The sequence below is a fragment of the Ovis aries genome, chromosome 20 (genome assembly GCF_016772045.2).
Source record: "Ovis aries strain OAR_USU_Benz2616 breed Rambouillet chromosome 20, ARS-UI_Ramb_v3.0, whole genome shotgun sequence".
NCBI classification, from domain to species: domain Eukaryota; kingdom Metazoa; phylum Chordata; class Mammalia; order Artiodactyla; family Bovidae; genus Ovis; species Ovis aries.
The window spans coordinates 17,336,433-17,350,259 of record NC_056073.1 but is presented as its reverse complement, the minus strand read 5'-3'; the positions used below and the strand labels follow the sequence as shown (position 1 = coordinate 17,350,259).

Genomic DNA, 13,827 nt, shown 5'->3' with positions numbered 1-13,827 from the left:
CTGGGAGCCCAGCCCTGCGGCTCTGCAGTCCTATGACCACCTGCCCTAATTTTTCTAGAGCTTTACAATAGTCATCAGTGTTTCATGTGTGCGTCATTCTTTCCTACTCGTATCTTCACCTGGGATTTTTGTGATAACAAGGCTGTGCCTCCTCAGACTGGGGCTCCCCGAGGGCAGTTCTGCTCTCCCCACTCAGCCTGGGGCACCCCAAGTCAGGGACCTGGCAGCACAGCCAGCTGGGCTCTGTGCCCCTCCTCCCACGGCCTCTTTTGGCTCCAAGGCCAAGGCTCTGTGCGGTCACACGTTTCACATACCCCAAGGCTGGGTGCATGCACCCCTTGAGGTCCTGCCTGGAAGGGAGGCTGAAGGCCTGTAGCTGATACCAGTGACCAGCGATGGGGGTCATTGCATAACAGCGGCTGGCCGCAGGTTTCTGATGATTCAGCACTGTGGCCTGAACAAGACTTCTGTGGGGCTGGACCGAGGACAAGGCTCCTCAGAATCAAGAGACAGGAGGCCCAAAGAGCCCAGCTCACCTGGGGACCCTGCACTGTCACCCAGACACACTGGGAAGGAGACACACTTTCTGGGCCTCTCCTGGTGGCCCCAGGCCTGGCCTCCCTGGGCCTGAGTATCCATGCCTGGGCCTGGGTAGAGGTTCCAGCCAGGTGTTGGGCCAGGAAAGCCCCCTTGCCATGCACAGCCTGCTGTTGGGGCTGTAGACCCCTGAAGCAGGGTTGTGGACCCAGGGGGATGGCAGGGAGAGGGGCCTGGTGGCGTGAAGGGACCCCAAGGGCCAGCCCAGCTGGGGGGCCGGCTTGGCAGTTCTTTTTCAAACCACTAGATGTCACTTCCATTTCAAAGGAACCCACTGGTTGGAATTTTCCCCAGTCAGGTCCCCCCCCAACCCTCACCCCAACCAACCCCATCCTTCTCCAAGTCTTAAAGACACAGGCCACAGAGGAAGACTCCACTTTCCCCTGAGGACCAAGATATTGGAAAGCTGACCAAGAGCTGCCTCCAAGCCTGAGTTGAAGCTTCCGGGACCTCCATCACAGCCCACTCCACCCCTGCGAAGAGCCAGAAGGGGCAGAACTCCCATTTTGCCACCCCCACCACCCTCCAGGTTCTTATGGGGATGGTATTTTCTAAAACCAAAAATGAAACATGTGGTCAAATTAATGTGATTGTATTTAGGGGGACAATACTTGGAACAGGGAACACATACCCCCAGAGACCTTACGCAGGGCCGAGAGCTTCTGGATTCAACGGAGCCCACGCAGTCCATGCCCCGGCTTCAGACCATCGTCAGGAACTTCAAGCAAGGGGAGACGTGAAAGGAGTTTCCAGGGCTCTACTCTTTCCCCTACATCCCAGTGTTCACTCAGCATCTCTTGGTTGACTGGTGCCAATGATCACCGCTTACAATGAGATTTATTCCACTTGAGCCCTCCCACAACCTCCATGAAGTAAGTAGAACTTAACCCCATTTTACAGATGAAGAAACAGAGGTGTGGAGAGGGTCAGATGAGAAATTTCCTTGAGTATCTCACTGCTCTCACTTCATCTCCCTTAGCCAGGTCCCCACAGAGGGGGAGCCTGGAGCCAGCTGCTTGGTTTTATCTGCAGCTCAGGTGGCCACTTAAAGACTCATTCTTTTGAGCTCATTAATTAGTACAGTGGTTTCCAAACTTGGTTGCACTTTAGAATCACCTGGGGAGCTTTTAAAACTCCTGCTGCCTAGGTCACCGCCCCCTCCCCACCCACCAATTAAATCAAAATGTGGGAGGGCTGGAGTGAGAGCCGGGTGTCTGTGCTTTTCAGGATGTCCAGGTGGTTCCAATAAGCAGTCAAGTTTGAGGACCGCCGCTCTTACCACCTCGGCCCGCCAACCAACCACTGAGGGTTTACCCACAGGTCTAAAGGCTGCATGCTGTTGATTCCATAGCTCATATTTCATGATAGGATACCTAGAAACAAAGGCTTCACGCCTAGGCATATGTGTATCCTTAACTTTTCTACAGAGAAGCGAGACAACTCGCCCAGACACCCAGCTCCTAAGTTAGCAAAATCAGGACTAAAACCCCTGTCTTTGAAGTTCTCAAATAAATGTTCTGGCCTCTGAGACAAGGTCAGCTTCTTCAGAGCTGTTAACTTAACACAAAGAAAACAGAACCCAGTCAGTATCTGACCCCTCACCCTGGTCCATGACCGACGCCCGTTGTCATAACCATGACTGACCCTTTATCTCCACCACCAGATCACTCCACCCTGACCACAGCTTGACCCCTAACCCTGACCATGACTGACCCCTAACTGAGATCCCCATTTTACAGATGAAGAAAAAGAGCTGGGGGAAGTCTAAGTTCTTTCCTGAGTCCTTCCTGAGGGCCAGGCTGTCCCTAACACTGGTCACTGTCTCACACACATTCAGCCCTGGTCAGAGTGTGGAGGGTTTCGGGCAGCCTGGTCTCAACACTGGTAAATAACTCTGTGTCATATCACATGTACTAACAATAATAAAATAAACACGTGGGGCCGTGTGCCAGCCAGGAGGTTAGTATTTTCATGTCCTTGATTTCTTCAAAGGCTCTCCCATGCTCTGTTAACTATCAGCAGGAGACACAGGATCCCTGATCCAGGAAGATCCCGCATGCCAGGGAATGACTAAGCCCATGAGCGATAACCGCTGAGCCTGTGCTCTAGAGGCTGCAAGCTGCACCCTACGATCACTGAGCCTGTGCTCCACAGCAAGAGAAGCCGCCGCAGTGAGAAGCCCATGCACAGCTCCTAAAGAGTAGCCCCTGCTCACTGCAGCTAGAAAAACATAGCCGGAGTAGCAGTGAAGACCAAAAATTATTTTTAAGCTTTTTTTTTTTTAAAAGAAAACCTCCAATTAGTCCTGTCACTTCCCACCTTCTTTCCTCTATGTACCCAAGGCTTGCCCTTCCCCACTGTATGATCAAACACACACGCACCGTTACACTTACATGCCTCTTGGCCTGGAATCCCATCGCTTCCACCGCAAGACTCGACCCAGGATCCCCCCCCAAGACCTTGCCTCCTCAGGAAGTCTATGGGGTCCATAGGGTCCCATGTTGGTCCTGCTACTGATCCCCTCCAGGAGGCGTCATCAGGCCCGAGAGAGAGAACAACCCCCTGGTGCCATCTTCACCAGGTGAGGGAGGTCAAGGCCAGCACATCCTTGGGAGCGAAGGTCACACGGCAGAGGTTACTTGTCTTTACACAGGCACTCACACACGCACACGTTCACCAAGTGTGTTTATAGAGTTCTGAGCAACTGTAAACTTGGCTCGCTCTGGCTGCCCCCCAGGAGAGGGGAAACCATAAACACCTCCTGCTCCGGCCAGCTCCCCCCAACGAGGTAGGGTCCCCAGGGACCCGGACACTTCATCATCGCAGGCACTGGCTGTATCATCTACTTTCTCCTGTGTGAACAACACCTAACCTCCTGTCCCCAGCACAGCTGGAGGGCTTGCTCCCAGGATCCTGCTCATGCTTCTCCCGAGCCTTGCCCCAGCTGTGCCTGCCCCCGGGAATTCCTCACTCCTCTCTTATTCCTTCCAAACTCACCACCCTGGAAGGCCCATGTCAAGTCTCACTTCCTCTAAAACGCTCCCACTGATCTCACCACTTACAGGGAGTTCATTCTAGAAGAGCCTTTAGGACCAAAATAGAAAAAAAGTCTGTGCACTAAGACCTACTGTTTCACTATTAGAAATTCATTCCTTTGGCTTGAACATCACTCTCCCCTCAGGAAGAGTCCTTGGGTATTTATGCGGATGTGCCCTATAGAGGTCATCATTACCCAGGGGACACTACACTAGAACATGCATTCTGGCTCTAACTCTATCACTACCTGCTTGAGGGCATCATGGCCTTGTGAATGCACAGTGAGGGGGATGGGCCTGAAAATCTCTCAGATCCCTCAGCTCCAATAGACAGTGGTTTCTCTTTCCAATCAAGGCTTTTTATTGGGAAATCACGTACTTGACCTTCCCATTTTGAAATGTTGCCATAACTTTAAAGGGGAAGAGAAATCCTACTGAGTCAGGCCTGAGGCAGGACAAAAGTGTCAGCTATAACGGAGGCCATGCATCACAAGGCTTAGGGAACAGTAAAGAAAAACCACACAACGTTTCTTCTGGAAATTTTAAAATGCAAGAAAGGCACCTTCAAAGTTTGAGTCTGAATGTACTAGGCCATTTATTATTATATTATTATTAAAGGGAGAGCGTGATCTCTCCTTGAGCCAGGGGGTTGGGGGAGGCCTTGATAGAGTTCCCAGTGCCAAATGATAGAGAGCTGAATGGCCCAGGGTCTCACCCCCACCTCCTCCATTGTCCCCCATTCCACTTAATGAAGGCTCAACCCAGAACAGCCAACGAGGCTTGGAAAATCCGCCTGTTGTGTGAGAGGATTTCCATAAATCTAGCTCATTCAGGTGGTGACAGCCCCGTGCCCTGCCTGGTTCCTGGGGACCCTCGTTAAGAACAGGTGCTTTCTGGCCAGCTCCTTGCACCTCTGGGCCCCTTGGCTGTGTAGGGGTAGGAGAGGAAAGCCACCCAGCCTCCCCAGAGCCATCTCCAAGAAAAATTACTTTGGGCCCCTTTGGGCCTGCGGGAGCGAGGACACAGTCTCCAATGCACCAATGGCATGGCCGTTTGGAGGGTCACTTGACATATATTTGCTAGCCACCCATTCAGGTCCCAAGGGCTTCCCAGGTGGTGCTAGTGGTAAAGAATCCGCCTGCCAGTGCAAGACGTAAGAGATGTGGGTTCAATCCCTGGGTCAGGAAGATCCTCTAGAGGAGGGCACTGCAACCCACTCCGGTATTCCTGCCTGGTGAGTCCCATGGGCAGAGGAGCCTGGCGGGCTACATTCTATAGGGTCGCAAAGAGTCGGACATGACTGAAGCGACTAAGCACACCCAGCACATTCAGGTCCCCCCTTGTGAAACTTTGTAGACCTGCCTTATGGCGTATGGTGATCACTTGCGGCTATTTAATTTTCTTTTGAGATTTATTTTATTATTTATTTATATTTTTCGATTGCACTGGGTCTTCGTTGCTGCATGTGGGCTTTCTCTGGCTGTGGCAAGTTGTGGCTACTCTTCATTGTGGTGTGCAGGCTTCTCATTGCAGTGGCTTCTCTTGCTGTGGAGCACAGATTCTAGGCACATGGGCTTCAGTAACTGTGGCATGTGGGCTCAGCAGTTGCAGCTGGAGGGCTCTAGAGTGCTCAGTAGTTGTGGTGCATGGGCTTAGTTGTTCTGTGGCATGGGGGATCTTAGTTCCTGGACCAGGGATCAAACCTGTCCCTTGTATTGCAATGTATTGCAATTCTTAACCACTGGACCATCCGGGAAGCCCCATGGATATTTAATTCTAAATTAATGAACATTCGATTTTACAAATTCAGTAACTCAAAATTTAGTTTAAGTGCACAAAATAAGTGCTCAGAAGCCATATGTAACCATCTAGAACTTTCTTGCCATCTTGCCATCTATTTTATTGGACAGCTCTGCCAATAACTGGTACTAGGCAGAGTGGCCTTCCAGAGGTGATGATGGAGCCGTTCAGGGCAGAAACTCCAACATCAACCACCAGGAACAGAAATCTGGTACTGATAATGGAGAAGGCTTCAAGGGCTCAGGGAGCCCCATCTGAGGGGGAGAGACAGCCCCTGTCCTCAGAGAGCTCCCAGCCCAAAGAGGGTTAAATAATTCCTTGGCCAGATCTTGTTTTCCCCGAGCAGGTGAGGAGGAAAGGACCCAGCTGTCATTTAGCAGGCTCATTAGTGATGTCTTCTGGGGCCTTGCCCTCCCCCGGGATAATTATTAACAGGCCTCAGGTGTGAGAGAGCCTGCAGCCTGGGCCCCTCCCCTCCCCTCCAGCCAACCAGGCCAGCTGCGCATCCTGGGGGGCCCAGAGTTGAGAATCCCACCTGGAGACAGACTCAGGCTGAGTAAACCCCCAGCCCCTACTCTGAGCCAAGCCTTGCTTCACATTTGATAAGATGAACCTCCATCCAGGGACAGGGCACTGACCAGGAAAGCTGCCGACCACCTCCTGATTAAACAAAAGAAACTGTTCCACACTGGGGGGTCCATTCCTCAGTCTCACGTGGGAAGGCCAATCCCCCCCAAACCTAGGCCCAGCCTCCAGCCTCGTCAGCAGGAATTTTCCACATTTGCTGAGATTTCTGTTTGCCTTCCCCATTAGCCTGACAAGCATGGATGGAAAGATGACTAAGGCAATTAGCGACTGACTATAGCCGGAACAGAAGGGCCAGGCCAGGATGGGGCGGCAGGGGCTGGAGTGTGGCTGGAGAGGCTGTGAGTCAGCCAGAAAGGGTGAGCACCCGGGGCCTGAGCCAGTCTGGGAACCTCAGGCCCAAGAGGAGGAGGCCTGGGAACAGAGGAAAGCAAGGGATGTCTTCAGCCTTGTTACCATGGAAACACCTGCCACAGATGGCCACCCAGCCCAAGCCCGGCCCTCAAAGGACCCCTGTTCACAGATATTGACAGGGGCCTGGGGGTGCCACCACAGAGCCCCACCTGGACCTTTTGCCGGTAGGTGGAAAGGGCGGCATGAGGAGTGAGAAAATTTTTCCCGTGGCAGATCCCAAGCAGGCCCCCAGCCATCATGCATTTCAGTAGGGTTCCGTTCCTTTCGATTATATAATTTACCTCTATTAATAAAAAAAAAACCTGTTGGGGCTCCCTTGGTGGCTCAGTGGCCGAGAATCTGCCTGCCGATGCAGCAGACACAGGTTCAATCCCTGACCCGACAGGATCCCAGTACCACGGAGCAGCTTAGCCTATGAGCCACAACTATTGAGCCTGTGCGCTAAAGCCCGGGGAACCGCAGCTCCTGAAGCCCACATGCCCTAGAGCCTGTGCCCTGCTTCGAAAGAGACCACCACAATGTGAAACCCGCTCACCACAGCTAGAGAAAAGCCCTCCCAGCCAGGAAGACCCAGCGCAGCCAAAAACAAATAGAACTGTTTTCTAAAATTTGTGATGTGTGCTCTAACAAATGTGCATTTCTTTATAATTTACATGGATTCTCATACAAAGTTATGTACATTATTGAAAAATACACCAAAAAAAAAAAAAAGACATTTTAAAAAGATGAAAGAAACAATAAATAGAAGTCAGGTTCCAAATCTCTCCCAAACATTGATGGACCAGTCTTGTCACACCCGATTTTTGGAGACCACTGATTTACTTAGAGTGTGGGTGATACATTGCTAAGCCCATTAAATGATCAAATCTTCTTGTGTTTGCAAGTTTGACGTCAGCCAGAACACCCAAGGGAGTGTTAAGCTTAGTTGCTATCTTGACATGAGTTTGAACTTGAGCAGACCCTTATCAGGGTGGTGGCAGAGCTGGTGGTGTCATCTGACAACAAGCTGAGACTCCCCTTCTCCACATCTCACCCCCCCCCACCCCGCCAATCATAAATTTTGCCCACTTCTTCTATGTGGAAGGCCCTGTCACCCTTTCCACCTTGGCAATCACGCATCTTTCCAAACGCCAAATCTCTGCTCTTTTCTAGGATGTCTTCCCTGAATCTCAGACTGGTCAAGTGTCCCACCTCTACGACCCCACAGCCCATTGTGGATACTTCCATTCTGGCATTCATGACGTTGCACTAGAATGAGGTGTTTAATCCTCTGCTCTCTCCCTAGATTGTGAACTCCAATAGGACAGGGCGGGTACTATATTCTTTTTTATTTTCCCAGCCACCAGCATACACAGACACAGGCATTCCCATTCATATTCACTCCTTGACTGGCATGGGTGTGAGTTGCTCAAGTTGCTTGAGTCCTGGCTGACTCTTTGCGACACTATGGACTATAGCCCACCAGGCTCCTCTGTCCGTGGGATTCTCCAGGCAAGAATACTGAAGTGGGTTGCCATGCCCTCCTCCAGGGAATCCTTCCGACCCAGGGATCAAACCAGGGTTTCCTGCCTTGGTAGGCAGGTTCTCTACCAATATCACCACCTGGGAAGCCCTTGACTGTCATGGGATCACCTCCCATATCAGCTACTAGCACTCAAATCCTTCCCTGGGGTGGAGGAAGAGGGCAGAGAACAGCCCAAGACACTGACATATATTAGGTGCTTAATAAGTTCTAGTTAATGAAGGTCTACTGAGCCACATCTAAGTCCAAGCAATGGAGGGTCCCAAAAGGGAAAATCTCACTGGGCTGGAGAGGTAGTAGAAAGTTTCTGAGGAGGTAGAAGAAGCTGGCCCTCCAGGATGAGCAGGGTGGAGCAGGCAGACAGCAGAGGAGATGAATTCCCAGGGGAAGGAAGAACATGAGCACAGGTGGGGATTTTGGAGAGAAGGCAACCAATCCAGACGGCAAAGAGGAAGGGCTTGAGGGATACATCTCACCCTGGCCTGAAGGGGTTTCCCTTGTCCCATGCCTAGTTCCTGGGTTCCTCTTTCCTTGAGTCCAAGTCTTAGCAAATAGGCTTGGGGCTTGGCATCCTAAGAGAAGAGCTTTTCAGAAATTCCATGCACTGGCAGAGGAGCAAGGCCCCTCCCTGCCCCCACTCTTTGGAGTACTCCTCATTAAGAGCTTTCCCAAGACAGGCAAAGGGATTAGGCTGACTTCTGGGAAGGTCGATGCCTACACCTGCCCCCTCTCCTCATGTGTGGAGGAGGGAGGGAGGCAGAAGGAGGGAGCCAGGGGTGCTCTCTGTTACTCTGCAGTTAAAAGCAGGCAGGAAACAAATTTGGGCATTCCAAGAGTGGGCCCTGTAAACCCCCTTGTCCACCCTGGCCTCTGGGGAGTCCAGCATAAGCTGGTGGTCACCCAGGCAGTGGTGGCTACAGTAGCAGCAGTGACATTCATCCTGAACAGCCACACTCAGCCAGAAAAGGGCATGTGGGCTTGTCCTGTGACTAAGCCCCCAGCCCTTAGAACAGAGCTCAGAGAGGGCCGGCCGAGGAGTGTTCTTACTTCTTGATCTGACTCTGCCATCTGCTAGTTGAGTGACCTTGGATAAGTTCCTCACCCTACCTGTGACTCTGTATCCCTAGTCATACAATAAAGGAACTGGATACAGAGTCCCTTCCACTCTGAGGTTTTATGTTCCAAGTCTGAGCTGCTTTCTGCCCAAGGTTCTTCAGCCCAGACATTCTAGAGGACTGACAGGCACATCTCAAACTAAGCTGCTCTGGGGTTTCAGGCTGAGGATCAGGGCACTGTAGTAAAGGCCACGACAGTTTGGAAGCAGGGAGGACCAGCATTTGAACATTCAGGCAGGTTCCAGGGGGAGAGGATCCTCACTGGACCTACTCTGAGCCAACCAGATCCCAGCAATGCTGGGCTTACCTATTTAGGGTCAGGCTGCCTCTGGTTTCTCTCCTCTCCTCTCTTTTCTCAGGAAAGAGTAGTGATCATCTGGAGCAAGAATGGGGTCACATAGAACAAATCATGAAATTCATCTTGTTCTCTCTTTTTACAGGGTCTCTGGTCCCAAGAGATACCGTGGGTACTGTAGTTGCAGGGAAACCAAAGGGGGCTTAACACCCAGTCATTCATTGGCGTCTCCCATCTTGTGATTCTCCCATACATGATCTTTGGTGGAGGAGGTTCAACCTCAGGGAAACTTCTCCACTGGTGTGAGGTTCCTAGGACGTGGCCATGTCCCAGGGGAGAGCTCTAAATTGATACACCAAGGCTCCATCCCACCCATCCACAAGTAATCCAATGTAGCTTTTCCAGCTGCCTTCAGCTTTGAAGATGACTTGGTTGGGTCCTGCTGTGGTTGGAGTATCTCCTTGGAGCCAGCTGTCCACAGGTTAAAGCAAATAAGATCACACAGCACAGGTCCTGCCCCGACAGCTTAGCCCTGGGAAATTCTCCACTCTGGACAGAGCACCGCATCTGTCTCAGCCTGACTTTTTATTAATAAACATGAACAAGAGCAAATCCAAGTCAGGACTATCAGTTCAGTTCAGTTCAGTCGCTCAGTCGACTCTTTGTGACCCCATGAATCGCAGCACACCAGGCCTCCCTGTCCATCACCAACTTCCGGAGTTCACTCAAACTCATATCCATCAAGTTGGTGATGCCATCCAACCATCTCATCCTCTGTCGTCCCCTTCTCCTCCTGCCCCTAAATCTCTCCCAGCATCAGGGTCTTTTCCAATGAGTCAGGTCTTCGCATCAGGTGGCCAAAGTATTGGAGTTTCAGCTTTAGCATCAGTCCTTCCAATGAACACCCAGGACTGATCCCCTTTAGGATGGACTGGCTGGACCTCCTTGCAGTCCCAGGGACTCTCAAGAGTCTTTTCCAACACCACAATTCAAAAGCATCAATTCTTTGGCGCTCAACTTTCTTTATAGTCCAACTCTCATATACATACATGACCACTGGAAAAACCATAGCCTTGACTAGATGGACCTTTGTTGGCAAAGTAATGTCTCTGCTTTTTAATATGCTATCTGCTGCTGCTGCTAAGTTGCTTCAGTCGTGTCCGACTCTGTGTGACTCCATAGATGGCAGCCCACCAGGCTCCGCCGTCCTTGGGATTCTCCAGGCAAGAACACTGGAGTGGGTTGCCATTTCCTTCTCCAATGCATGAAAGTGAAAAGTGAAAGTGAAGTTGCTCAGTCGTGCCCGACTCTTAGTGACCCCATGGACTGCAGCCTACCAGGCTCCTCCGTCCATGGGATTTTCTAGGCAAGAATACTGGAGTGGGTTGCCATTGCCTTCTCCGAATATGCTATCTAGGTTGGTCATAACTTTCCTTCCAAGGAGTAAGCGTCTTTTAATTTCATGTAAGGTACAATTTTTCACCTATCAGACTGTCAAAAATTCAAGAAAAAGAATCTGCTACCATACTTTGTTAGCTGGGCTGTGGGGAAATCCTGACAATCACCCATTGCTGCAGGAGGCTTAATAGTTACAATCTCTGGAGAACAATTTGACAATATGTATCAAGGTTACAAAAGCACATACCCTTTGACCAACAATTCCAGATCTGGGAATTGATGCTACAGATATACCTAATACGTGTGAAATGACGCATGTACAAGATTATTCGCCCCCTCATTGTTTGTGAAGGCTAAAGATGGAAATGATCTAATTCAACAAAGGACTGGTTGAATAAATAACAGATCAGCCACTCAATAGAATACCATGCAGCTGTAAAGCAGAAGTGGGGACATTAAGGCATTCTTTAGGTAGATTTGTCTTGAAGTTGTCCGAAATGAATTAAGCTGGAGAGACCAGATATGGAAGCATAGGCAAAGTGGACTACATTTTGTGGAGGAAAGAGGGGGAAATATGAATAAAATATGAATAAAACTTCCCTCCTGGAGACAGCATAACAACTCAAGAGGGTTAGAACCAACTTGGCCTGCTCACATCTTCACCTTGGACTGAAGAGTCATGGAGGCAATAGGAGAAAGCCAAGAGCTCTGGACATTGGCTGTCACGGATCAGGGGATGGCACTGCTAGACCCTAGCTGGAATTAGTCCTGTCCTAGGTCCTCCCCCACACCCCCCAGAGCCTTCTCACCTGCAAGCTAACCTCAGGAAATTAATTTGCTGCACACTGCCCATGGCCTCATTAGAGTCAATTGTCCTGGGCCAATGAGGAAAGAGCAGAGGCGGGGCTTAGTATGTTAATGAGTCATTTTTGTCTAGTACAAGCAAACCCAACCCCACCCCCCCAGGAACCCCTTCAACAGAACAAACATTCTGGTGGTCCGTTACTCTTCACATTGCAAATGATGATTTGGTTTCAGCACCAAGGTGTATATCCTCCCTTTGAAATTGATCATTTGTATTCTTTTCTTTTGTCTTTAAATTGCAAATTGATTTTGGTTTTTGAGTCATGTACAAGCGGCTCAGTGGTAAAGAACCTGCCTGCCAATGTAGGAGACTTGGATTCCATCCCTGGGTGGGGAAGATCCCCTGGAGAAGGAAACCCACTCCTGTATGCTTGCCTGGGAAATCCCATGGACAGAGGAGCCAGGCAGGCTACAGTCCATAAGGTCACAAAGAGTCGAACATGACTTAGCAACTAAACAACAAAATCTGCTAGTGAAAGCTGCTTTATATCTAGTTGTGTGTCTACGTATATCTAAGCAAACCTGATTGGAGTTGATACTGGGCTCCCCTAAGGATGTTTTCCCCTTGAAGTCCTAGTTGGGGGGTATCCTCTTGGGAACACAGTAGATGTTTAGAAAATGTTTGCTGAAATAATTTTCTAATTTATGTAGGAATCTCAGATGGAAGCCAGAAGTTCCTGCCACCCCCTCACACTGGTCACAGTTGGTGCGGAAGCTAGGCCTTCCTCAAGGAGAAGCAGGTGCCTGTACCTGGCCTGCACCTTCCATGCACCTGCCTGGGGCCTCCAGCTTTCAGCCTGATCTGCTGGAGGTGCAGACCAGGGCAGACCGGTGACAACAAGGGGCGTGGTCCCCCTAAGTCGATTGGAGCGCGTTCCTGAGATAGGGATGCGATGGCAGGAATGTGAGGGGCCAGAGGCAGTGATGGACCACGCCAGCCCAAGAGCTGAACAAATATTGACCCTAAGCAGGGCGGCCTCTTGAAAGCCCTCCATGGGATGCCTCTCGCTGTTCTCCTATCTCCAGCCACCCTCACCCAGTGCCTCCAGCTGTGGGGGAAGGGAGTAAAGGATAGAGTATCACTCTCCCTTTGGGACCCAAGGCCCAGAGATCCTGGACAGGGACACCGTGTGGTCCTTGCTGGTCCTGGCATGAGGTTCCAGGAGCTTCCAGGCCTGGGTCTCCTGGTCCTCTGGGCTCTCCAGCCTGGATGTGGGTGGCACTTGGAGCAGGATGTGGTTTCCCTAGAGCTGGGCTGCCCTTAAAATGCCCATGGAGGCCCTTGTCCCAAGGTGTTTATTTAAAAAAAAAAACAACACACAGCTACAGACCTCACAGACCACTGTATAGCAGTCAACTGCCTTCCTAGTTGCTACTACTAAGTAGCGTTTATTAAGAGCCTCCTGTGTACCAGGCGTTAAATGCTGTACATGTATTAATTCATCTATTCCTTACAACACTTTAAGAAATGGGTGTTTTTTTCTTATTCCCATTTTACGGAAGCACGAAGGCACAGGGAGAATGAGAAATGCCACATGGAGAAAGGTCTGTCAGAGATTTATCGGGCCAGTTGGTCTGTGAATGCAGAAATGTGGAGATGGAAGGTGCTTTGAGAAGGCTGGGTATCTGCCTCCTTTTATAGACATCGAGTCTGAGACCTTGAAGGGGGAATGACGTGCACAAAGTTACTCGAGGCTATAGAGCAAAGGCACTGAATGAAAGCTGCTGCTGACAGGCTGGCATTCCTAGGAAGCCAACCGCTGAGCCCCTAGGGTTACCTGAGGTCTGTCTTCCAAGAATCCCAAATGCTTTGTTTTCTTTTCCTGCAGGCCTGATACTCTGGGTAAACACCCCCTCCCCCAGCCCCTGTCCCCACTGGATCTCTTTTCCCTCTCCCACCTCATTCATCCTCACCCTGATGCTTTCTCACATCGCTCCAGCAAATATCTTTCCAGGTTCCAGTCACTGGGACCTCTGTTCTGTGGCTTCTCCCGTATGTTTTGGAAAAACCTCTTTTGCCCTCTATGAGGGCACTGGGCTGGCTGAATCGCAAGATCACACCCCTCTCTACCTCTGAGATGCTAGGAATCTCAGACTTCCCTTCTGTGTTTGACAGAGTGGCTTCTGTCTCCACTTGGACCCTGATCGGACCCTGCAGGGAGCAGGGATCAAGTTTCACAACCAGGTTGGGAGAAGGTCAAA

The 13,827-nt window shown here is 50.6% G+C and overlaps 1 long non-coding RNA gene across 1 annotated transcript in view; it reads right to left on the bottom strand.

Annotated features, from left to right (window-relative positions):
- LOC114109532 (uncharacterized) overlaps positions 1–1,595 on the bottom strand; it is a 39,515-nt gene extending 37,920 nt beyond the window's left edge. The window contains exon 1 of the long non-coding RNA XR_003586201.3: positions 1,229–1,595. This is a non-coding gene — a long non-coding RNA (uncharacterized LOC114109532). The remainder of the gene's footprint in view (positions 1–1,228) is intronic.
- Positions 1,596–13,827: the final 12,232 nt, after the last annotated feature.